The sequence below is a fragment of the Struthio camelus genome, chromosome 2 (genome assembly GCF_040807025.1).
Source record: "Struthio camelus isolate bStrCam1 chromosome 2, bStrCam1.hap1, whole genome shotgun sequence".
NCBI classification, from domain to species: Eukaryota; Metazoa; Chordata; class Aves; order Struthioniformes; family Struthionidae; genus Struthio; species Struthio camelus.
Window position 1 is genome coordinate 71,373,633 of NC_090943.1, and position 25,913 is coordinate 71,399,545.

At 38.6% G+C, this 25,913-nt stretch overlaps 1 long non-coding RNA gene across 1 annotated transcript in view; it reads left to right on the top strand.

Moving 5' to 3' along the window:
* Positions 1–25,913, top strand: part of LOC104145278 (uncharacterized) — a 114,179-nt gene that overhangs the window by 84,938 nt on the left and 3,328 nt on the right. The window contains exons 4-8 of the long non-coding RNA XR_011139821.1: positions 1,184–1,233; positions 4,373–4,438; positions 5,043–5,119; positions 15,748–15,915; positions 23,196–23,425. This is a non-coding gene — a long non-coding RNA (uncharacterized lncRNA). The remainder of the gene's footprint in view (positions 1–1,183; positions 1,234–4,372; positions 4,439–5,042; positions 5,120–15,747; positions 15,916–23,195; positions 23,426–25,913) is intronic.

Genomic DNA, 25,913 nt, shown 5'->3' on the forward strand with positions numbered 1-25,913 from the left:
CTGCCATGCTATGCTGGAAAAGTTTTCCAAAGCGAGGAAAGTTGGATTCTTGCTGGCACGACCGTGCAGTACTGCTGACTGAAGTGAGGCAGACTTGTCCTGTCTCAGTGATCTGTTTCCACTATATTTCTGCTCTTTAGTCCCTTAGTGACTCACACATCAATGACCATATTATTGTACTTGATATCAACATCAAACTTATTAGCCTGTGTTTATTCAGATCATTCCACCTGCCCTTTGAAAATATCTGTACAAGAGTGATTTTTGCTCTGTCTCCATCATTTTGCTTACAGTTCCAGTAGCTATTAAAATTAGCATCAGCTATTGCTCTCCAAGCAATGCCTTGGAAAGCTATATGAAAATTGTACAGAATTGCTGATTTAATTTTTAAATTCAGCTGATACTACTTAATGCTCTCTTTAGTTACTGTTAAAAATAAGGACATGAACTCAAAACATTGATAAATATTTTTCTTCTGCATTTAAAACAAAGTCCCAAAGTGTTATACTTCTGACTATTCATCAAGATTTGCAAGGTCTATCACCTCCTGCAATGGATTTGTAACAGTTATGGGGATTTCTGTTGCTACTGATGGACAGAAAACTATATGTTTTTGTCCTTAAGCTAGATTGTAATAAAACCTTCACGGATAGTTGCTTAGTATCTGTGGCAGTTGTTTAAATTTCTTAATACCAAATCCACCATATCTAATTAAATGGTTTTTTAATTACTTGTTTATTAATTTCTTATATTGTATTGCTGATTTTGTCTTCATATAAAACATAGTAGAATTATTTTATTAGTGCTGTATTATGTTTTCTTATTTAGTGGTATCAATTTTCGCGCATGTTTTCTTGCTGGAATTCTTACTTCCAAGCCTTTTTGTTCAAAATTGCTTCTAGCATTAAAATGCTCGCTATTTTGTACTAGTTGCCTAATCAAAGCCCCAAATGATTTAGACATGTGCTTAATCTGAGTTACATAATATGATGTGTAACTCAAGTTGAGTGTATATGTGCTTTGCAGACCAGAAGAGGGACTGCTGAATTGGGCCAGGCTGAGAAACACCAATTAGTCTGGTGAATACTATAGCGATCCTGTGGCAAAGTGCTGCTTCAAGATCTGTGAAAACTTTTGCTGTACAGTATATGATGAATCACATTGTTTCTTGTTATCTCTGTAGCAGAAAGGCACCGTGGATCTCTTCTCAGTTTTCTTTTGCCTTTTGGGAAGGTAGGTGGGCTTAGTTTTACTTATTGTACAAAAAGATTTTCTTTTATATGTTGCCTCTTCTCTTTTTATTGATAGAAAATTGTGTCAGGTTTCAAAATAACAGGCAAATTTGATGATACAAAAACATATTTTAAAGTGACCTACATTGTAAAATTTTTAATTAATTCAGTTTAATTAGTTCAGTTGGCAGAGAAAGATTTGTAAATAGAGATATTATTATTAGATTAGTGGATCTATTAAAATATGTTACCTCTTCCTATGAACTTTCCTGTCTGTGAACTTTTCCTGTCTGTGTTGTTTGACTGTTGGGGTTACAGAAAAGTGTCACTTTTAATTAGGATTCTTGGTTGTCAAATAACATTAAATATTTGCTAAATTCTCAGTTTATTAAAATTCAGTTTTATTTCATTAAATACAAAAATAACATTTTTGAGTTGCCCATGGGATTAAATGGGTCATTGTCTTGATGTAGGAAGAGAAACTATACAGTTTTCAAATTAATACTGCAACCAGTTAGTGGGTGGGTGCTGAGGTTTGTTTGTGGAACTTACTGCCACAAGATGCTGTAAGTGCCAAAAGTTTGTAGAGACTCAAGAAGCTGTTAGACAAACTCATGGAAGAAAAATCCTGCAAGGGCTATTAAGCACAAAAAATATCGCCTCTAGCTTGGGAAGCTTCTGAGCTGCAAATTGTAAGCGACTAGAGAAATATTCAGAGGAAGTATCACTAAACTAGGTACGAAGCTATTGAACAGGTGCCGTGATAACATAGCTCCACAGTTCGAGGCCTCAGAATGAGCCCCAGGAGCTCCTTCAGGGTGAGTCTGTGCTGTGAGTTTGTCTCGCTTCCTTTTTCACTCACAAGCTCTGGTTCTTGTTCATCCACACGGCACTTCTGGGAGTGATTTTGCTTGAAGGATTACTTTTGCTATGAGGCAGTGGTCCTGTAGAAGAAATACAGGTCAGTGTCAAAAGAGTTTGCTCCAAAAATAGAAATAGCATGGATGGGCCGGCTCCAGGATTTATAGTGGGAGAGAGGTATGGGTGGGGAAAAAGGAGTGCTTACTCTTGGAGATTTGTGGTTGATAGCCACAGACCTGATTGGCAAGTGGGATGAACCTCCTGATGATTAGGGGCAGCCTACATATATCTTCTGTGACTAATGGTGTTTCTGTGAAGAGATTCTGCTGGCCTCGAGCATGTGCAGGGAAGGGAAACGAGACTCTCATTGTCTATGTGAAGTGAATGTAGGGACAGGGGAGCAAAGGAGATGTGAAGGACATCTTCATTGACTTTTGTAAGAGTAAGACTGCTGAAATTCAGCTTTGATGCTCTTTGGGTGCTCGCTGGCCTCATGCATTTGTTTGATATCTTGAGTTTCTGACCACATGCCTGTGACATGCAAAGCACGTGAGCCTTGGAAATGATGTGTTCAGGTGCGCCAGTGAATTAGCAGGAAGGATCCAAGGCGGATAGGGCTCCAAGTGCTTTAACAGTATATGAGGGGCAACAGTCTGCTTTCCAAGGGGGCTAGCGAGGTAGGTGCCGGCTATGCAGTGTTACCTGGCCGAGGGGCAGGGATCACTTGGCATGGTGTATGCTTACAGGCCACAATATAGCTTTCATGCTCTGTGGAGCAATCCAAGCATGTACCTTCTTCAGTTCAGGTTCATCTTTCTTAAATATAAACACTAAATTCCCAATGAAATTTGAAGGGCAGCATACTGGAGCTTGAAATGATCTATAACTAAACAGTGTTAAAAGTTTTATTTAACTAGAACCTCTTTTCCCTGTCCTTGGCACATATGATTTGGAGGAAATATGAAAGAAAGCGGATATTGTAATTTATATCAAAAGTTCAGAGAATTATTAATAGCAGTTTTATGAGTAAAAGTCTTCCAAGAAACATCTAGATAAGTCAAGTTTTAAATGAGGTTCTTTTAAAAATGACCTGGATACCATATAATAATTTCCTTTTAAAATATTCAACTCCCCCCACTTTGCCTTCAAATTAAGAAATAACAATATTAAAATAAAATAAGGAGTCAAAGGCAATATTACAAAAAAGAATAAATGCAGCTTTGTCGTGGAAATGGGCTGCCGTATACATACAAAGGTTTCTGTCTTTCCTTAATCTTCTCAAGACAGTATTGTATGTAAGAACAGAATTAAGTAACAGCTGTTATCTCCTAAAAGACCGTGTTTCTTTAACAAGCATACCTGCTCCCTGTTCCTCTCTAGTTTCCTTCAGTGTTCTTCGTAGCCTTTGAAACTGTTTAGCACCTTGAAAAGTAACTAATAGAAAACTACTATTACAAAAAGCTAAGTCAGGCTACCGAGGACAAATTTTCAGCTGCTCCCCGCTTCTCAAAAAGTCGAGGCTAAGGAGGATACAGTCTTGCATGAGGAACAGCTTTTCTATGCTTGAAAACTTTTTAGCCACCATCCTGTATTTCCTTACCTTCTAGGATGAAAATGAAGACCCAAACAAAGCCAATTCCACTCCAAAGCCATGCTCATGAAATGTTAAAGCTTAGGGTATATATAGGACATTAAAAGGATATAATCATGAAAACAAGCATTATACATTTAAAATAATTCATTGGCACTACTACGCATGAAATAAATCTAGGTGCATGAAGGCATGGGAACGTACATCAAACTGACAAATCTTTGCTGGGCTGTGTATTACAGTATTATGATAGAACTCGGATTAATCTTTAATGTTTTGGTGAACATCACTGGAGGCTATATAGTTGCACAAATTCTTTTTCAAAGCATCAAAAGCCTAGAAGGAAATGCTGTACTGTTAAACTTGTGATGCTGGTTTTTGCAAAAGGCCTTTGCAAGTATCAGGAACACTTTTTCTCTGTGCTGGTTTAACTGAAATCAATGTGGAGTGCACAACGGCTTCCTCTGAGCTTGCTTTGATGTTGGAACTGATATTTCTGGATGAAAAAAAAGCTATTTGCAAAAGCTTTGCAAACTAGAATATTAAAGAGGAAAAATATCTGATCACCTCGTTGAAGAGAAAGATAACCAAACCAAACTGAACAAAATAAACACAAGACTCTAAAGTGTAGCTTCAGCAGGCTTCATTTACACTTGTCATAATTCTTCTGCCTTGCATTTCTCCACAGGGCTGTCTCATCCTGTGCTGAGATTAGGAACAGCAATCAGATGAAGAAAGGGATATCGCAGACATGGTAAAATAGTTACAATGTTCATGTATAACAATCACTTGTATATTAAGAATATCAAAATAATAAGAAGTCTGATTGTCCCTTCAGTTATTCTAATATAGGCTGATAAAATCCTCCACTGAAGCTGATTCATTCTTATGTAACTAGCTCAAAGCAGATTTCAGCCATAAAGAAGTATTACTAATAATATTTATAATATAAGACAGTATTAATTTTTGTATTCTTCGTATGGAGCTATATATGCGTGCAACTTATCTTCTGGACATCTGTCACAGACAAATATACTCCAGTATACACATGCGATGTGGTTTCACATAATAGATCAATTATAATTATGATAAAACCTAGAATAGGGTCATCGAGTCATAGAATAATTTAGATTGGAAAGGACCTCTGGTGGTCAAAACCTCTGGTCAGAGCAGGACTGACTCTGAAGGGAGCTCTAACTTGGAAGCGTAACCAGATTGTGTATGGTCCTTCCCATTGAATTCTGAGTATCCCCAAAGATGGAAATCCCACATGCTCTCTGGTCAGTCTGTTCTGATGTTTGAACACCTCACTGTGAAATATTTTTCTTACTATCATATTGAAATTTTCTTTCTTGCAGCTTATGTCTTCTGCCCCTTGTGCTTTTGGTGTACACCTCCAAGAAGGGTCTGGCTCTGCTTTTGCTCTAACCTCCTGGTAGGTAGCTGAAGACAGCAATAAGCTCCCCTCTTAGCCTTCTCTTCTTAAGAAAAGTTTAAGAGATCCCTTGATGCTTCATGCACGTAAGGGCAGAATGATTTTAACTTCTTTTGGGTGTAAATGTTTCTAAGATTTTATTCTGCGAGCTTTGCTCTTCCTCCTTTACATAGCAGGTGGCACGGACCATTCTACTAAACTTATGAGTCCCTAAAAGTGTGTAGAACTAAGTAAATTCTGTTGGAGTAATTCCTTTTAGCCCCGTATTGGTAATCTAATGATAGTGCACTCAGTAGCATGCTAAACTTTGATGGCTGTACTTCATTTTGTGTTCAATAAAAGATAACATGAGAGATCATTAGAGTAACTATGTCAGATTAAATGTATTTTCTTGTACAAAAGTCAAGTCCCTTCAGGAATCATTGCCATTTACTTTGTCTCATGGAGAACAATATTTTCCCACTAGACCTCAACACAAAGGGCCATTACAAAATGTAATTCATATTTCATATGTTCGGAAACGTTCAGCACAAATTACAAATGGAGACTTTAGTGCAGTATTTATGTTCTGTTACCAACAAGATATGTATAAGTAATATGTGTCCCAGGGCTCCAGCCTACACCGCTTACATTTATTTGTTACAGAGTGCACTTATACTTTGCAGTTAAACATAAGGTAAGTCATGTTGCTTCTTTGAAAACATAGAAAAGTGCAGCAGACAAAAACATTATTGTTTCTGAGATTTTTCAACAGCTGCAGAATGAAGAAGGTGCTGTACAGTACTTAACTGCTAAAACAGCGATATTCTCCCCAAACTTCAAGAGACTCGTCACATAACTTTTCTTCCTTCACCCTGAAAGAGTCATGGTTGCGCGGGTGCGTTTCTACAATAAAATGAAGTCCTTAGAGAGGGCCAGTAAAAATCATGATGCTGGTTACATTTGTGCTCTATTTTGAATGTTGGTACAGGATTGAAAGAACATGCAGCTCTTGCACTGACCTCCTCTGTCAGGCTGCGTTTTTCCCTAGAAGATGTTATGAAGGTTTAAGTTTTTGCTTGTGTTATTCGTTTGTACTGAAAACTGTTATCTGTAGTGCCTAGAACATGCAAACACAATGTTTTAAGTACTAAAAAGTGTACGGAGTTTGTTCTCTTTGAAACAAAAACCACAGTCAAGGACAATAAACAATCCAGGTGGCCAATAAACTTAAGCTTTCTTCTGGAAAGTTTAAATAGTATTGTATATAGTGATAATATTACCCTGTCCAACTCATATAATTTGTGTCAACCTATTGGAGAGCTTCAGAGTGCTATCTCCTTATAAAACAGTAGGGCTTCTTTTTAGGAGCTTCTGCCTTGTAAACCATCATATCCACAAGTAAAATTCTGTTAGACCATAGAGAAACCCCAGGATTATTCGGTTAAATGCTCTTTATTGAGGTTTTATTTTTTGCATATTTTATATTAGTTTTCGTAATAGGACAGTTGAAAACTGTTGTCATTTGACTTGTAGAATTCTTGCATTTCAATTTCAAACAAACTGTGAGCTCTGAACATTATAGCAAGACTAAGTCAGGAAAAGCAGACTATCTGCCAACCATAATCTTATATTTTCTTTGCTAAGCAATTACCAATTCAAGGAAGTAGACATCTCATCTTGCAATATTAATTTTGACTCACACTCACTAGCTGTTACTGTCACAGTATTTTTCCTTCATTCAGGTGAGTCACCTATCAGGGACCACATTAATGTTTCTCTTCCAAGGGTATGATAGTCAGAGGTGCAGCCAAGCAGCAGAGTGCTACAGTGCTAATTCCTAAATCTAATTCCTAACTTGAATCTCTTCCAGATTATACAACAGAGAGAGACAACCCTCCCCCCCCCCCCAATTTACTCTCTCTTCTAGGAAAAAAAATGGCTAATAAGGCTGTTCAGTATATAAACAGAAGAAGAGCAAGTTGCCCTAGAAATGGAAGTGGCTCTAAGACTGATACCAAATTATTGTCTCCACTCATTCTGTCCATATCTTTGAAAGGATGGGGAGCAAGTGGAGAAAATACTGGAAAACAGGAAACCTGAAGAGATCAAATAGGTTATTAGAAAGAAGAATGAGAAGTTATATGAATGGAGTATCACTGCAGGCAGAAACTATCAGATAATAAAGGACTTTTTAAAATCCAGTGTAGAAGGATCTAATAAAAAATAGCAGGCAAAAACAAATTGAGATTATCTCAGGAAACAATGGATTCTCCATCTTCATATCAAAACCTTACATATTTCTGAAAAATATGCATTCGTCACACAGGTAATATGTCTAGAAAGAGAGTTAAGTGGATCAAATTTTAGCACCTTGTGTTATAGGTGGAGGAGGAATATGATCATTGTATAGCTTCTTCCAGTCTTAAAATCTCTGAGGTTGACAGAGTTGAGAAAGTTGAAGAGAAGCTTGGTTGTTTCCAAGCAGCTGATGTGGGAATCTTTCAAAAAACAATGTTTACATTTTAATAATATTTTCTTACTGAAAAAATAGTATCTACATGCATCCGCATCCGTTACAGTATAAATCCTGAGGCACCGTAACAGTGGTGACTTCTGTCAGGAACGGGAACATGCGATAATAGACATGATATAGAACAGATTTTTGAAGATAGTTTTGCAGAGGATAAACAACAAAAATGTAAAAAGCTCTAAATAAACACTAACAATGATGATATGGTACAAATATTCTCATACATATAAACAAATAATCTTTTCTGATCAGTGATAAGACTTTAAGAAAAACTTCCAATGGAAGGAAAATTTAGTTTAGTGATCGCAAGTCAATTCAATTTTAGCTAGATGTAAGGATAAGTATGAATAGATTTGTAACTAAGTTAAAAGGTAAACCTGAATAGTGAATCCAAGTGGAATGAGGCCTCAGGGTCTTCAACATCAAATCCAAGGTGCCTACACTATTAAAATTTGTCTTAAGCAAATGGGAAAAAAATCATGAGAAAGGACTCCAGAGCTAATTGGATGCATCTTAAGAGTAGTCATCTTAAGAAGGATACTAAGAACTGGTGGAAACCCCATTGAAAAAGCATAAAAGAAAGGACTAGGCAGGAAAGCTATGTTTCAGTGCTCTGGAAGTATAACAGTAACATCAGAATTTCCAAAAATCATCATTCAAAAATGAAGCAGACCTTGCAAAGAATAGTAAAACAAATAACAAAAGTCTAGAGAAGTAAAGCTGCTACACAGTCAGTATTTAATCTCTAGATTTTTCAGTCTAGCCTCAAAACTAAATGAATACTTTGACTCAGTTTCAAATAATGTGATGTTTTAGTGGGAGCAAATGGAGGATGGAAAATGTTAACAAGGTTACGGAAACATAAATAGTTCCAGCCGAAACGGGAGCAGCACTCAAGAAACTTCATTGCATTCAAGTTGAGGTAGATCAAATAATCTCAGAGTTCTCCAAGGACTGGCAAAGCAATCTCTAGTTAAAGCATCACAGGAGAGATTTTTCAACAATCTTGCTATCAGATGAGGAGAAGGATATGAGAAGAACTGCTGCTGGGATGACTGAGAATGTGATTGAAAAGTAGTGAATGCAATGTCTGTTTTTAAGAATAAAAAAAAAGATCTAAACCAATTACAGGCCTGGAAACATATCTCAATGATATATTACACTTTACAAGAATTTTTGAAAGAATGGATGAAAAAATATAGAAATAGAAAGAAAATGATACAAAGTGCAATAACAGCTTACCAAAACAAAATCCTGCGAGACTGCTCTGTTAAGATTGATATGCAGACAAAAAAGGGAGTAGATTTTGTCTGTTTGATTTACATTAGAGGACTTGAAGAAGTGCCATGTGGGAAACTTCAAGTAGAATGGACAAAATAGGAGTTAGTGGAGAAAGTGTAAGGGGGATAAGGAGCAAGGAGCAGGGGTGAGGAAAGATAAGAGTGGGTAGTGCCAAAAGGGGCAGGCTGAAATATCAGGCTGAATGTTATTAGACAAGCTCATGAAGCTTGGGGACAACCTTGTTTAATATTTAATGAGTGAACTTCACACTAGTATGGGAAATATTCGAATCACAGAATCACAGAATCACAGAATCACAGAATGGCCAAGGTTGGAAGGGACGTCTGGAGATCATCTAGTCCAACCTCCTTGCTCAAGCAGGGTGATCTAGAGCACACTGAACAGGATCGCATCCAGGTGGCTTATATTCCTACATGGTGGATAAGCCTACATGGTGGTTGCCCCAGCACAGAAGGTGTTTTTAGGAGCTGTGTGTGTCCCCAGACACAATGACGTGTGCAGCATTCCTATGACTTCACTCTGAGTCTGCACCAGTGGCATTAGAATTAAACCAGATCTTTGAATGATTAAAGCTTATACATTTGAAATTAATTTTGCCAAATGAGTTTAACATGGCTAGAAGCTCTCTAAGTTTTGAGATGCCCTAGGGAATTGGTACATTCTTTGTAGCTTTGATTCCACTTACAATAATTATGTTATTTTGAATTTATACAATCTCTCCAGTAAATTTTGAAAACTTTCCAGAACCTCCTTCAGGCTTTCTTTAAAGATCTTTCTGAGTTCTTCACAGTTATTGGGGTCATCCAGACAACAGGTATCATTTACTCCCTGCATTTCTTGATTCATTATTCTTTCAGTCCCAGAGGATGCACTGGTTATCCTCCTAGGCAGTCCTTCACAGCTGATAATGAATTTATGGTCCCTGCAAGGTCTCACAATACCTTCACTGCATTAAGGGCAAACACACTGAATACCACAAATAATCCTGAGTTTGTAGTTCATCCTGGTACATTCCCACAGACTGTCACGATACATGTGTGACAGCTCTTACTATACAAGATACAGGAACTGAATTGTCAGCCACAACTAGCCCTGATGTCACTACCTTTTACAAAATTCGTGTCTGTACTAACTTCATTTCTGTATTTTTCCTTCTATTTTTCCATCTGTCTGACAGTACATTCCTGCTTCTCATTCCAGTCTAAACTTTTAGCCAATTTTTTCCTAGTGATGAGGTGTGTGGAACAACAACCAGAAGGAGTCCTCTGGTACAAATAACTCTAAAAATATACCAACGTATTAATAAGCTCCAGTGCCAGAAAGCATGACGGACACTGCATGCCTTTGTTAAAAAAAAAAAATGCGTATTTTTTAGCCTTAGTGCCACAGTGAAAAACAATCCGTTTTGTCTTTCAGTAATCACAGATGCTTATATTCCTAGATACAAAGAGGAAGGTGCATATAAATGCTGCCCTGTAGCCATAAATCTGTTCCTGTAGCTAAAAGAAGCATCTTAAATATGAATCACTGGAACATAGGGCTAGTACCTTCCTTGAGTTCTAGCCCTTGATAGCACAAACAATCATATCTTAAAATTGATTTAATAAGTGCACTGGGTTTAATTTTAAAAAGATTCAGGGCTTTTTAGGTGCAACACTTTGATTGACAGCCTTTTCTCTGGAAGAACTAGAATAATGTTTAGAAACTTTCTTCCAGTTTCAGGTCTAAATTTATTTGCAGACTTTTTATATCTATTACCTCTTATGCCAACATAGCCCTTTAATTTAAACAGTTGTTTTCGCTCAGTCATGTTCATACCCTTATATATTTATATATAGCATTCATAACCTTTTTTGAACTGCAACCTACCTGAATAAACAACTCAACCTTCTAAAATGTCCTTTCCATAAAGACAGGTTCTCTAATTTTCTAGTTGTCTGTGCATCTGATCTAGTTTGAATTCTTTTCTTCTGGGCCTGGATGAGAAGAATTGCCTATAGTATTCCAGGTGAGGTCTTACCAAGCCAAATACAATGACACTAGCCCTTGTCCATCCCTACTCTCCAACTCTGTAATACCCCAGAATTCTTGAGGGTTGATGGAGCTTTCCATTGTTGTGGCAAGTTTTGCCTGTTTCAGGGATCAGGAGTAGTCAGCATGGATTCACAAAGGGTAAATCATGCTTGACCAATCTGATAGCCTTCTCTGATGGGATGACTGGCTGGCTGGATGAGGGGAGAGCAGTGGATGTTGTCTACCTGGACTTCAGTAAGGCTTTTGACACTGTCTCCTGAGCTCCTTCAAGCTCAGGAAGTGTGGGCTAGATGAGTGGACAGTGAGGGGGATGGAGAACTGGCTGGATGGCTGAGCTCAGAGGGTTGTGGTGAATGGCACAGAGTCTAGTTGGAGGCCTGTGGCTAGTGGTGTCCCCCAGGGGTCAGTCCTGGGTCCAGTCTTGTTCAATGTAGTCATCAGTGACCTGGAGGAAGGCTCAGAGTGCACCCTCAGCAAGTGTGCTGATGCTACTAAACTGGGGGGGGGGGGGGGGGGGGGGCGGCTGACACAGCAGAAGACTGTGCTGCCATTCAGAGGGACCTGGAGAGGCTGGAGAGGTGGGCGGAGAGGAACCTCCTGAAGTTCAACAAAGGCAAGGGCAAGGTCCTGCACCTTGGGAGGAATAACCTCATGCACCAGTACAGGCTGGGGGTTGACCTGCTGGAAAGCAGCTCTGCAGAGAAGGACCTGGGAGTGCTGGTGGACAACAAGTTAAGCATGAGGCAGCAATGTGCCCTTGTGGCCAAGAAGGCCAATGGTCTCCTGGGTTGCATGAGGAAGAGTGTTGCCAGCAGGTCGAGGGAGGTGATCCTGCCCCTCTCCTCAGCCCTGGGGAGGCCACATCTGGAGGACTCTGTCCAATTCTGGGCTCGCATGGCACTACTGGAGAGGGTCCAGCGGAGGGCTACAAAGATGATGAGGGGACTGGAGCATCTCTGCTGTGAAGGAAGGCTGCGAGAGCTGGGCCTGCTCAGCCTGGAGAAGAGAAAACTGAGAGGGGATCTGATCAATGTGTATAGGTATCTGAAGGGAAGGTGTTGAGAGGACGGGGCCAGGCTTTTCTCCGTGGTGCCTGGGGACAGGACGAGAGGCAACGGGCACAAACTGAACCACAGGAAGTTTCATCTGAACATAAGAAAAAACTTTTACTGTGAGGGTGACAGAGCACTGGAACAGGTTGCCCAGAGAGGTAGTGGAGTCTCCTTCCCTGGAGATACTCAAAAGCCACCTGGATGCAATCCTGGGCAATATGCTCTAGAGGACCCTGCTTGAGCAGGGGCAGTTGGACTAGAAAATCTTTAAAAGTTCCTTCCAACCTTGGCCATTCAGAACTGACTTTTGAATAACTAGGGCATTGTTGTTTTACATTCTAGAAGAAACATCATATCTTCAATAGGAAGAAATCAAAAGTGTTGGGAAAAAAATCACCAACTCTTTCCTCCTCTAGTTTAGCTGCATGGATGTCTGTTAACATGAATGCATCTACACATGGACACACACACACACACGCACACACAAGCCTAGTGTCCTTGTGTACTGACTTTAATACTATGATACCTTTATAATGGTATATTCTTATATGTCTCATATTGAGAGAGAGGATACTTCCTCTCTCACACTACTGGAATGTAAATTTGGAAATAAGATTTGGAAACGGTCAAAACAAAGATCAGTGAGAGCTGGAGTGGAATTTGACAGAGGCAATCGCAAAAAACTGAGGGGAAGAAGTTTTCCTTCCAAAAGAGATAATATAGTTCTTGTACATGTAATGGATATTAAGGGAAGATAATGATTTTGGTAATGCGAAGATGTAAAAACAAACCTATGTTTGGTTAAACATAAGGTATTGTGGAAGGAGAATGAGAGTACAAAAAAGAAGAAATTTTATTAGAATATTTAACTTTGATTTTATTGCTTGTATTCAAGTTATTTTCCTTTTCATATATCTTCTTCTTGAAGAAATGGTAGTAACTCTAATAACGCTAGTACTGGAAAAGATGAGGGGGGCAGATATGATGTGTGATTTTCCCATTCGGAAAGTATTTTGGTGATATTTGTCCATATATATCACATTTGTAGTTTAATTTCTAGCTGAACTTGGTTAAATTGTTAGCACAGTCCAAGTATGTCTTTGAGAACATCTGAATGACAGGTACTTTTAAAGGCAAGTTACTTGTTTCAGTATTTAAATACAGGAATATGAAACACTGTAGGCAAAGAAGAGCAGCGACAAGACCACCTCTTTTAGCAACTATTGGCCGATGAATTTGCTCATGATATTTCAGGGTGCTGTTCTACTAAGGCTGAGGTCTCTTAAGGCTACTGGACTTCTCTCCACCTCAGCCTTAGGCCATGCATCCCCTTCCTCTTTGTGCATGCAGAGGTGATCTTTTTCTGCAAGTTGATCTGCCCAAAACTGAGCCTTTTTTTTTTTTTTTGGGGGGGGGGTGTCAGCTGGATCAGCTAAATGAATGAGCTGTTCACCTGGTTGCATTAGCGGCAGTGCAAGGACGGAGAGGAGGAATGTACTGCCAGTTCTGTACTGAGCCCAAGTCAGAGCAGCTGAAACTCCTGTTGGACCCATCTGCAGCGGTTCAGTTGTTCGCTTGGGTAACTGGTTGTATGCATACAATACCCTTTCAAGCTGAGTACAGACAAGTCTTACTCTTAAACAGTGCCCTAATCACTAAGATATGGCTTATTTGAAGAACAGAGAGTGGAAAAATTCTTGATCTCCCCTCTTTACGGTATTTCCTCGTCTAAAATAATCACATATTTATACAACTCTCCAGGCAAGCACCCTCCAAGCAATGGGGTCATTGTCACTTGCTTACTCCTTTTCACAGTGACTTCACACAAAATGAAACTGCTTCGACTGGAGAAACTGGGAAAGCAGCACCTCAAACTGTAAGGGGGGCTAATGGCTAGGATGCTCTTCAGTGAACTAGAAATCTCTGGATCAAATCCTTCATGTACCTATCAGAGCAGGTGGTTATATAGAAAGCCTCTCACCTAAACAGTGCCAGTGTACCAACTGCTCGGTTTATCACCTGAATCCATATGATATGCTATTTGTGAAATTGTGGTTGTGATGGAGTAAGAGGGGAAAAAATGTCTGTTGTAACTTGCAGCAAAATCAATGGTGAGATTTTTTTTCTTAAATTGCCTCTCCTTTCCTCTGTGCTTCTGCTTTAATGGCCTAATAGTGAAAAACAGCCATCCTGAAGACAACAAAATTAGAAGATTAAAAAAATCAATACTGCCTAAAAGATAAAAGCATATCTTTATGTTGGGAACCACTGCAAATACTTCCAAGGAATAGTAAGAAAAAGGGTATCCAAACTAAACAGAGTAATAGGAAACCCAGTTCTATTTAGAAAAGACAGTGAGAAAAGTAGCAGATCTCTCCGTTACTGCCAGGGAAGGCGCTGAAAGAAGTGATATCCAGCTGGTTCCCAGGAGCAGCAGGGAGATGTATGAGGCTTTCAGATCCTTCATTGAGTGACCTGTGATTATTAGATTGTGTAGATATAGGAGAAGATCTAGACTGATTTCTGCCATCTGTAGTATACGGAGGGTAAGGGGAAACGGGTAAGAAGCCAACTCACATCAGTGGAAAGATTTCCGCTGATTATGACGGCCCTTGGATTAAAACTCCAGACATTGTTTTTAGACGCAAAAAATGTAGTTTATTTGGTAGGTGACTTTGTAAATTTAGATCTGTACTGTGTAATATAATGTTTATCATTTGTTGCATTACATTATACTCATGAAATACTTCCAAGGTAATGTATAACCTCCCCAAATAAAGTAACGGCCTTTGTATGTTCTGTGTCCCCTATGTGCCCTGCTCTCAAAGGGTGAAATCAGGATTAGACATCCAGAATGATTGCCTCTGACTCTTCATGTACCGTCAGAGCGACCCAAAATATCTGTGCACTAGCGCTCACAAGAGAACGGGCTCAGATGTCTCTGCTAAATTACATTACTAGAACTTAGGACCATACCATACAAAATGATAACGTAATTGGTGTTTATTCTCAACAAAATTGTAGTGAAAAAAATCAATTACTAGCTCTGGGCCAGTCATTGTGATCCAAATTGATTTTTTGTTACTTCCTGTTCCTTCAGAATAAAGGAAAACCTTATGGAATAAATGCAGATTCTAATAAATTCAATAAAAGCCGTATTTCAGGTGCGTGTGCATCTGCTGGAAATACCAATGTACAGCCAAATTCTTTTGGCTTTAGCTAGATGAAGCCACTTTCAGTTAAGTTGTTTGGGCTATTTATCCTAGATTTACCTTGGAATATTTAATAAATGCAAAGCATAACCTAATTTGAATCAGCCATTCCTACTGGGAGCTGTGAAACACGAAAAAAAAAGTGAGAATTCAGTTCTTTGAGGAAAGAAAAAGAAATTTTATTTTGCGATTGGTAAATTAAATTCTTTCAAGCTGAAAATCAAGCCATTTCAAACGACCTAGGTTGGTGCAGGGCTTGAAGTGTGTGCTCATTTCTTTCATTGCATGGCGCCCTTGAAAATGGTATCAAGTGAGTCTGTTTACTTCACATTTGTCCTCCTTCCCCTACTTTTTTTGTGCATAATATATTCTTAAGTAATAAGAAGCAGCACTGCTGCTACAATTTAATGGGAAACACAACTGTTTATTGAACCAGATACCCATTATTAATTTAACAACTGAAGAAAAAAGCTCCTGGCAATCAGCGCAGTAATTCTGTTTCCCTGATTACTTAAGGTTTGCCATTGACTTCACTGGAAGCACAATCCAACCCTCAGCAGGGAGAAGTGCTGCTTTTTAACACTTGGAAAGAAAGAAAGAACAACTTCCAACCTAATTCAGTTATCCTGCTTGCATATTCCCCCGGTATCCTCTGTGGACACGTACATCTCTCATGTGGTTTGGGTAAGAAACAAAAATTGTTCTTTTTTTCCTGTTTCTCCTCATCTTTTAAGACTCAGTTGGAATGCTAAATACATGTCGTTAAGGGGCAACAAATAATTTTTTTGTAATGAATTATCAGAGCTCATGGTAAGTGAAAAAAATTTCCATCTTTGTCTGGAAACTGTATTATCCACTTTTCCACGTGAGCATTGTATCATTCAGATTAGAGATCTACATAATGAGGCCTGTAAAACCATGTGAATTGTAATGCTAATCTGGAGAGAGAGGAGTTACACCAGAGATTAATTTGGCCCAATAAGACTCTAGAGGGCAGTCTTGGTATAGTAAAGGAAATAAATATTTTCTGTCAGTGGCAACCTCAACTAAATATAGCCAATACAAAATATTAAAATGTCATTAAAAAGTGACTGTTTTGAAAGAAGACTTGAACAAAGTTGTTCACATTTATGTCAAATATGAATACGTTTTGATGTATGAGATAATAATTCACAATAGTATAATATAATGTCAACATTCAGTATATTTTTTCATATTGTTAAGTTAGATATACATAGAATATAATGTAAAAGAGTCAGAAGCACAAAATATTGTTTGCTTCTGGGTTTTACCTAGTTCAAGCAATAGTCAACCCATACAGTGCATTTGCATCAGCAGTTTAAAACTCTACCATAAGTGCACCAAAAGTCCTTTACCTAAAGAGAGTAGAATAAAATCCAATATACAGTGCAGATGCAAATTTAATGCCAGTTTTAAAAAGATGTGTTTTACTTTATAAGTAATTAATCTTTATACACAAGTTTTGACTATTGTCGGCAGAAATCAAAATTGCGTGCCTCGTAAATTTTTAATTGAGCAATTCTTAGATTAAAAAAGTGCATTAGTCACTTTGACTGTGTTTAATATTTTACAAGAAGTTGTTCTGCAAGAAAACAAATCATTGGTAATGAAAAACAACGTGCAGCTTGTAAGTACTTACTGTGCAAACTTTTGAAACATGTAACCTTTGTTTCTTTGCAAGCAAGTGGTATTTCAAGGATGTTTTAAAATAGGAACTTAGGCCCTATATAACACTTTCGTCTGTATACTTCACAACATTTAGAAGGGAACAGAGAGTCATTATTCCCATTTTATAGATGAGGCATCACTTTCTCTATTGGCCACAGCAGTCATCTTGCAAACTAGGAGCTTTTATCAAAATCATATTTGAAACACGTTCAGAAATAGCTGCAGAAACTTATTTTTATAATAAATACTAACTGGTGTCAACTATGCGTTCCATTTATAAAGACAAATGGGTTAAAGAGACTTAGTGAGCAGATCAGAGGAGCCAGAGAAGGAGGGCAGCAGAACACCCCTGGGGCACCACTCTGTCCCCCAGTCTGCTGTCTTTCTTGGCTGCTGAGAAAATTAGATCAAAAGGGAATGGGAGGGAGAGGGGAGGAAGAAGGTCTGTGCCATAAAACCCACAGTACAAGTAGTCAATGTAACAAAGTTAGTCAAACAACCTTAACTTGGCCGTTTTTGGCCATGTATGTGAAGAAGATGAAAGGATTTGCAGTGGCACTAGACAGAGGAAAGGGAAAGGGGACACTCCAGTCGTCCCCTGAAAAGAAAGCAAATGCATTTAGAGACATTAATTGAGGATAAAAAATGTGAAAGAGATTAATATTGAATGATATCTAAAATAACAGTAGAATTTCTTGAACGTTTTCAGTAGTGTAGCTCACATCATCTAATAAGCCTCACATCATCTGGAATAAAAACATGTTAAAGATATGACAGGGTTTGGTTACGTCATCCTAAAACAGCAGCGGATGTGATGAGGTTTTTTGTGGGGGAGGGTGAGAGGGCTGAATTATAAAGCTTTTGGAAATAACTTAGCCTTTTGCAGCAACAAAGCTAAAGGCTAAATTTCTGATATAAAGTTTAATATCAAAAAAATCAATATAACTAATAAAAATTAAACATGGGCTGTTAGATCTCAAATGGTAACTGTAAATGATGATAATAATCAAACGGATGAATTTTCCTACATGGACGGGCTATTAGACTTTTTTTCAAGAACTGGAAGACAATATTTTACAGTGTCTATAACAATTACAGATTACCTCAATATTGATGCAACTGTAAATAGTAATGCACCTACTTGGAGCAACCAGATTGCTTTAGAATTTGGGTGGAAATTATCATGTTTTGGTTAAGATAAGTATAATATACATCACTTACATGATACAGAAGATACATATATGATGGGGATGGTACAGTATCTTGGTAAGGGAGAGGAGAAAACTGCATTTTGGAAAGCAGTGACTTGGAAGAATTTACATACAATTGTGAATAACCAAAGGAACTTGAAACCCTGGGGCAATGCTGAGGCTGAGTACAGTTTTTGTAGTCTTCTGTAGATAAACATTATCCATGCCACTTAGCCCATGTTCCAAACCAAGCAAAAACTGGTTAGCTGCATTAACGTACTGTTGAGCCAAATTCAGTATGCCTGGTCTTGTTAAAGGCTTTTTTGCCTGCTGTTAACAGAGCATTTAGTAGAGCCACTCACTAGATCCATGTGGCTACGAGGTGCATTGGAAGGTGGAGCAGAGCTTGCTCATTTTTGTCTGAAAAACACAATGCAAACATACCTTACTGACAGCTAATCTGATCTTGAAAGGAGAGATCCACCTCTTTTTATGTGTAAAAAAAGGGAGAGATACTCAGTAAGTTTAAGGAGGCTGCGATGTCGAGACCATCCTCCAGCTAAGAGCGTCTACGCCCCAATGCACTGGGTTCTGTGCTGTCAAAACTCGGTGGTTCAGAAGAGTATACTGCTAAGTCTAACAACTGAAGTTTCCCCAAACATCCATTCTGTAAAATCAGTGTACCCTAAAAGATAGTCAGACTCTGCTTCAGCCTTTTCTCCAGCATCAAAGACAGTTTAGCAAAGCCCAGTGTTTGCTGCAGTCGCAGCTATTTCTGCAGCTTGTTGGCTCAGAAGGCAGCCCTTCCACAGTCACTGGTGGTATGTTCAGGCTGGGGCAAGGACAACGTTGCAGCTGCAGAACTGAGGTACTGAAAGCTGCTTGTATACACTGTATGAGTACATCGGATACTTTTATCTGCAGGTGTGATTTCATCAGCCTGTCCAAGAATTTCAGCAGGGATAAAGTTGATCTCCAACTTTTATCCTAGTCACTAGATGAAAATCAGATAAATAAAGATATAAACACAGTAGATTAGCTCATCTGCTGTGAGCATATCTACTTCTCTAGGAAAGGGAAACCTACTTCTTCTCCTTTAAGGAAGGAAGAAAGATTTTAGAGATCTAGGCTCTGAGTGAGAAATGGAAACAATACACACTGCCTATGACTTCTGATATACAAACTCGGACATAATGAGTGCTTCTAGTAAAGGTCATTTACACAGCCAGGTATACTGAGAGGTTGTGCTCCCAAACATCATCAGAGAGTGTTTCAGGGGAATATTTTTCCCTTGGGGTGAAACCCTAGTCACAGCAATGCGTCCAGGGTTTCACCTTTTGGGTGGAATAGCTAAGTGTGAAGATATTCCAGAATGAATCGAAAGAGATGTAAATCACTGTCAAATTAACAGGGCTGACAAAGTGGTTCAGAAGTTCAGCACTTCTCTCTGAAAGTGCAAAAACATAGCACAGAGAATACAAATTAAATCTGCAGGACTCCTCTTAAGGGTCATTAATCTTCATACTATAGTAAAACAGCAAGCTCTGCTAGAGCATGTTTACAAAATCTGCAAATACACATTGGTTTTAAATTGTAGAAAACTTCACAAATATTTAGATATATTTTTTCTTTAAGATACTGGGACAAGAGCACCTGATAGCCTTTTAAGGAGCATTTGTGCTTGGACAACTACAAGATGCTAGATTTGAAATGCAAGGGTTATCACTTGGAACAAAGTTAAGAGCCCTATAGCAGGCTCTTCTCTGTACAAGGGGAACCTTAGTTGGCAGAGGGCTGTGGGATAATATTTTCAAGCATAAGGGAACTGTCTCAGATAATGATTAACAGGGAAGGAGTGGCAATTCTTCTGTCACGAACATGCTGGAGGATTAGGTGTCTTGCTCTTCCTTGTCAGGATGGAAGATTATTCGCGGTTGAAAAGATTTGAGTGCTACCGTGGTCTGCATTATTACTTTTGTTAATCTTGATGTGGTGCAATGTTTCTTATTTAATGCTTGTTATTTGTATACCTTTATGCTACGTAAAAAAAAGCTGCTGCTTTAACTTCCAGTTATGGCATAGGACTGATAATGTGAATGGAACTATGGGAGTGGGAGTAGGCTAGTAGTGATGAATTCTTTCATTCTGCCTTCTGCTGTTAAGCAGTTGTCATCTTGTTTATTCTCTGAAATTACTAATTGCCATACTGCAATCACATAAAAGGAAAACCAAAACACCACCCAAGCACTTTCACAAAAACTTCTGCGAATGTATTCAGACACTTGAATTAGGACTCAAGATACTTTAGGGTTCTAAAGTCTGGTCATCTGCAGTCTGCTTTCTATAAATTCACAGAGTCACGGAAGAGTGGGGGTTGGAAGGGACCTCTGGACAACACCTCGTCCAACCCCCCCGCTCAAGCAGGGACAGCTAGAGCAGCCTACTCAGGGTTGTGTCCAGCTGGGTTTTGAATATCTGTCTCCAAGGAAGGAGACTCCACCACCTCTCTGGGCAACCTGTTCCAGTGCTCTGTCACCCTCACAGTAAAAGTTTTTTCTTATGTTCAGATGAAACTTCCTGTGGTTCAGTTTGTGCCCGTTGCCTCTCGTCCTGTCCCCAGGCACCACGGAGAAAAGCCTGGCCCCATCCTCTTGACACCTTCCCTTCAGATACCTATACACATTGATCAGATCCCCTCTCAGTTTTCTCTTCTCCAGGCTGAGCAGGCCCAGCTCTCGCAGCCTTCCTTCACAGCAGAGATGCTCCAGTCCCCTCATCATCTTTGTAGCCTGGGCTGGACTCTCTCCAGGAGTGCCATGTCTCTCTTGTACTGGGGAGCCCAGAATTGGACACAGTACTCCAGGTGAGGCCTCCCCAGGGCTGAGAAGAGGGGCAGGATCACCTCCCTCAGTCTGCTGGCAACACTCTGCCTAATGCAGCTTCTCAATATATTGTATACAGAAAATTTGACCTAGGAATTTTTAAAAGTGTATATAAATATACATACATATATATGTGTATATACACACACACACGTGCATATATACATAAATAAATATATAAATTTTTGAACTTGCCCAGAAACCAGCTTTGTTCATTGACAAATATATCAGATTTTCATAAGCATTCAAAAGGGATTGCTGAACAATAAGAAAGCCACTTGTGAGTGAGTGTTCCTCATGACAGTGCAAGAGAAAAGCTGGAGACCTAGAATACACAGCAATCAGCACTTCAACCCTAATAACTGTAAGTGGGAGCACAACCTGTTTGATATTGCATTAAATCAAAGAAGGAGTAGCTGATATGTTAATGAGGCCAACTATTATAGACAGAAAAATCTTTCCTCTTCATTTTTTTAATTACTATTATGGGATCATGGTCAGGGAGAACATGTGTGCTTCTTTCTGCTCTATCCTGCAACCATCAGTAAGATAATATCTTCTTTTAATTCTGAAGCAATCAGTCTAAAAGGCAAAATAAAGATAACATCTATGTTTTCTACAGTCTGATTTAAAGCATTTCAACTGACAACTAAGATCTAGATTGCTAGTTGTCTTGCTTTTTCACGTTACTGCACTAAAATTATTCTGTTTTAAGTTTTAATGTTGATATTTTTAGCTTCGCTTCTGATGCTTACTGATATCTCCTTCTCCTTATTTTGAAGTTATTCGTACATGTTGGGATTCTTGAAATTTCTTTCTTTGGTTAACTATTTTTACTCTTTCACTGTTGTTCAGTGCATTCTGAAAAACCTAGTCAAAGCCAAGGCTCAGGCAATATTTCAATAGGTATTGTTATTCTTTTACATTTGATTGAAAGATATCTATGTCAGCTGCATTCGGAAATTTCTTGCAGTTCTACTCTGGGCAGAAACTTTGTGGAACACTTTGCAACTTAAGGGTGAAAGTTGAGGACAGATTAATTGTTCTAGAGAAAAAAGATGCTACATAGCGGGCAGAGGGGGCAAAACAGACACAAGTTCCTGTGTGTATCCTGTGTTGCGTCCTGGACTTGGGAGACATACCAGCGCACACCTCAACAAGATCCACCAGGTCCAGTCAGCCAAGCCATACCCCTCGTTCCCCTGATGGAGTCCTCTGAACAGGAGACTTTGAAGAACTCTCTCACTACCCTTTCTTGGGTCCCTAATGCCTCAGTGTGACCAGGGTTAACTGAAGGGACTACTCCCTCTCAGGCCAAATCCTTGCAGGTGCTCTGTTGGGTGCCCACTAGTAAACCTCTGGGCACTAAGTGTGGATTTTTATCCCACCAGGCTATGTCACCTTCCTGGCCAGGTCCTGGGGGAGCTGTATGCTCCTTCTCTCAGGGAGGTGGGCTGTGCTCACTCTGCTGTTGAAGAAAGTCAGCCTTCATGAGCCAATCAGGTGCTACATGTTACTTCTCAACATGATGTGTAAGATCATAGAGAAGCCATTTCACTACAGCACAGAGAACGAGATGTGTGGGGAACGTGATCCATTCAGACCTGTACTTTCATGGACCACAACTATTATGATGATCTGTGCTCTCTCCAGGGTCTTCATTAATTGACATATCAGGATCATTTGTCATTTCACCTTCTATCCTTTGATCAAAAGAAAGCTACTGATAGGGTGCACCATGACTATTTATATGAGCATCTCTTCAGTCTCCAAGGACTCTGATATAACCAGCAGCTCTTCTACATTCACCTCGGGGTTTCTGAGAGACCTTTCTGAGGTGGCCTTCTTCTGTCAGGACTTCCTCAGTTTCTGGAATTCTTCTTCTGTGGTCAGATCCATTATGAACAACTCAGGCAGGAAACTGAAGATTTCAAACAACAGTGATTCAATGTGATGAAGTAGAACATTTTGGTATCAAAAACAAGGGTCTATAAAATTCCTAACAACATGTAGACTTAAAAAAAAATTATACAGATGTTCCTTTTATCTTTTTTCCATTTTAATATATAGATTTTTTTTCTTTATTTCAAGGGGAAGAGGTGGGAATTTGGGAGGGAAGAAAGATAATTGCTCATATTTGAACTTCAGATAAGTGTTGTCCAGATACTTTTTGCCTCAAATGAGTTTTATTTTTCTTCTACAGTCATAAAATTTCAAGTCAATCGAGTTTCTGAAGGAAGAGAATTCCACATTAAGAACACAAGTCTTTCTCTTTGCCCAAGAAAGGCTTTTAATGCTTGTGTATTGTCGACTATAAAATATGGAGCAAAAGAGGAGGAACATTTAATATACTGGAGCTGAAACTAAAACCTGGACAATGAAGCATGAAATGAAGTATGCTTGATATCACAGAGAAACAGAATTAACAAATAGGTAAGACAGAGAAAGTATGTTAAAGAACAATCTTTATGAATAGAAGGACACTAGGGTGATTGTATCTTGAAGAGGACAAAATTAAAGATGGAAAGCATTTATGAAGAAACAGGTTACAGCACGTATAATCATCAGAACCCAAAGGTGTATCAAAAAAAATCTCTTCTGTCCTCTGACATATTTCAAAAGTGATACATGACTGGAATGCATGAAGATTATTGAGTGCTTTAGAGATGTAGGAATTTAAAGTATTATAAACCAATTACAAATTACATTCATTATGCTGTACTGTTTGATAGCATCACATACCTGCAACTTTTGAAGGAAGGATGCTCTTCTGTTTCCAGTGACATGTTTTTCTTAAGAGGACACCAAAACAACAAGAGAAACATAAAGAGATTCTATAACCTTGTAATCACGCATGTCTTACACAATGTACTATTTTCCCTCTTTAAATGCAGAAATGCTCAGAAATAATATATAGTAGATGCTTCAAATTATGTTTTCTGTGACAGAAGTTAATTCTAAAGTAACTATTCCCTGAAAGAGAAACAGAGAAAACATTTTTACATGTCTATCATTTGTCCTTAGAGGACACAAAACAAATATGTTTTTTAAAGCTTGACACTGGTATTATTCTGTGTGGCCTGCGGCTATATGCTTTCTCCAGTTTGTAGAATTGAAGGGGTAAGAAAACAGCTTTGCATTAAGAGGAACACATTGTACAGGTTAATCATAAGCATGCAGAAATCAAAATGCTGCCAACAAAATAATGGCGTACCAGTGCCAAGGGAGTCACCAGGATGACTGTGAGGGAAGCTGTGGGACAATAACAGCGCCTTCGCATGTGGGGAAGTATTTCAGGCATGTGCTTCTAAATTAATTATCGATGTGGCTGAAACAGAAGTTTTTACTACTGTCGACAATAGCAAATACTCGTAAAAATTTAATTGGCTAAAAGTTAATTTCAGTGTTCCTCAATCATGAAATGCATTAATTGAGAAGAGATTTTTTTTTAAGGATGTTTAAATTTTAAAAGGAAATAAAGCAGAAAAGCAGAACCAGGCAAGGGAATGTAACAAATGTAAAAATGTTGACTGAAGTGAGCATCATTGCTTAGTCAATATTGTATCAATTAACCAAATTAACTGTAGTCCCTGTGGAGAACTAAGTAGGATGACATAGTTTTCTAGTTTGTCCGACTCATTCACATTATAATACATTATATGTGTACATTAGTGTACAAATCAGACAAACTAAAAGGCAGTGCCATATATAATGTGGAAGAATTAGACAAAATAGCGGTTGTAAGGATTTTAAAATCTTCTAAAACCATTAAATATTAAACTCATCTCATGTTATACTGGTGACAGTTGCTACTTTTGCAGGAGAGTGCTTTCCTGAGAACATTAGAAACACCACTTGCATGTATCGCAGTCGAATAGCATCATAAGCCATTGGTAGACGTATTTATGGATTGTCATTTAATGAATAGAAATGTAACTACCGAAGATAAGAAAAATGAACATGAACAAACTCTTTGCTAAGATATGTGACATCAGGCTGAGACTGACTGCAACTGCAGCTATCATCTTTTTAGGCAATATTCATAGCAAGCTTTTAATTCAATTGAGCAGCAAAGCTGGGCCATATTTCAGTAATAACTGAAATGGAAAACAACATATGTTATTGGGGGAATTTTTTTCAAAGTATTTTCTTTTCACCTCCTGAGTTTATTTTTATACTTTTAGCTCTGAGCATCTCTCTATTTCTGAGAAGCTGTTGTAAAGATTATGTTCAGAGAGGGCAACAGAAAAGATAACAACGTGCAATTTTATCACTGGAGTAACAGGACAGCCTTTAGTCTCCTCGAATATAGGGATTTGTGGGTACCCCAGAAAAAGCTCATATATTTATTTGCTGTGCCTGCCAAGTGTCTGAGCATAGCAACAAACTCACAGCAAAGCCCACTGTAACACGGGAAGGCCACCCACCCTCCTAATTCCTCATATGAGAAACTGTGCTGGGAAGCTTCTCTTGACACTGGTATAGAAACCGTTGAGGAGCATAACAGAAAGTGGTCAAAACACTATTAGATTCACTATGACGTTCACATCTGCTGTTTCTTGACAGCAATGCGACACTTCAGTGAGCAATGTTGCTGGCATACAGCCACATTTAGTATTGTTGTGTCACTACTGTTTATTCGATATGGTAGCATCTGACTGAAAAAAATATAAATTTGATTAGAGTTAGTTATTGCAATATTATTGGGGATAGATAGGAGGTGTTTTTTAAAAGCTGACAACCTTATCATTTTCTTACTGAACTTTTTCCTTTAAAAAGAAAATAAAAAATATTATTAGTTGGTAAGTGCCAGCTCTTAGGTCATGAGCAAAGTTATTTGAGTAAACTGTACAGGAAATTATCCTAAAAGTGTTTCAGGTACAAGGTTATATAGATAAAGACACCATCTTCTAACACTATA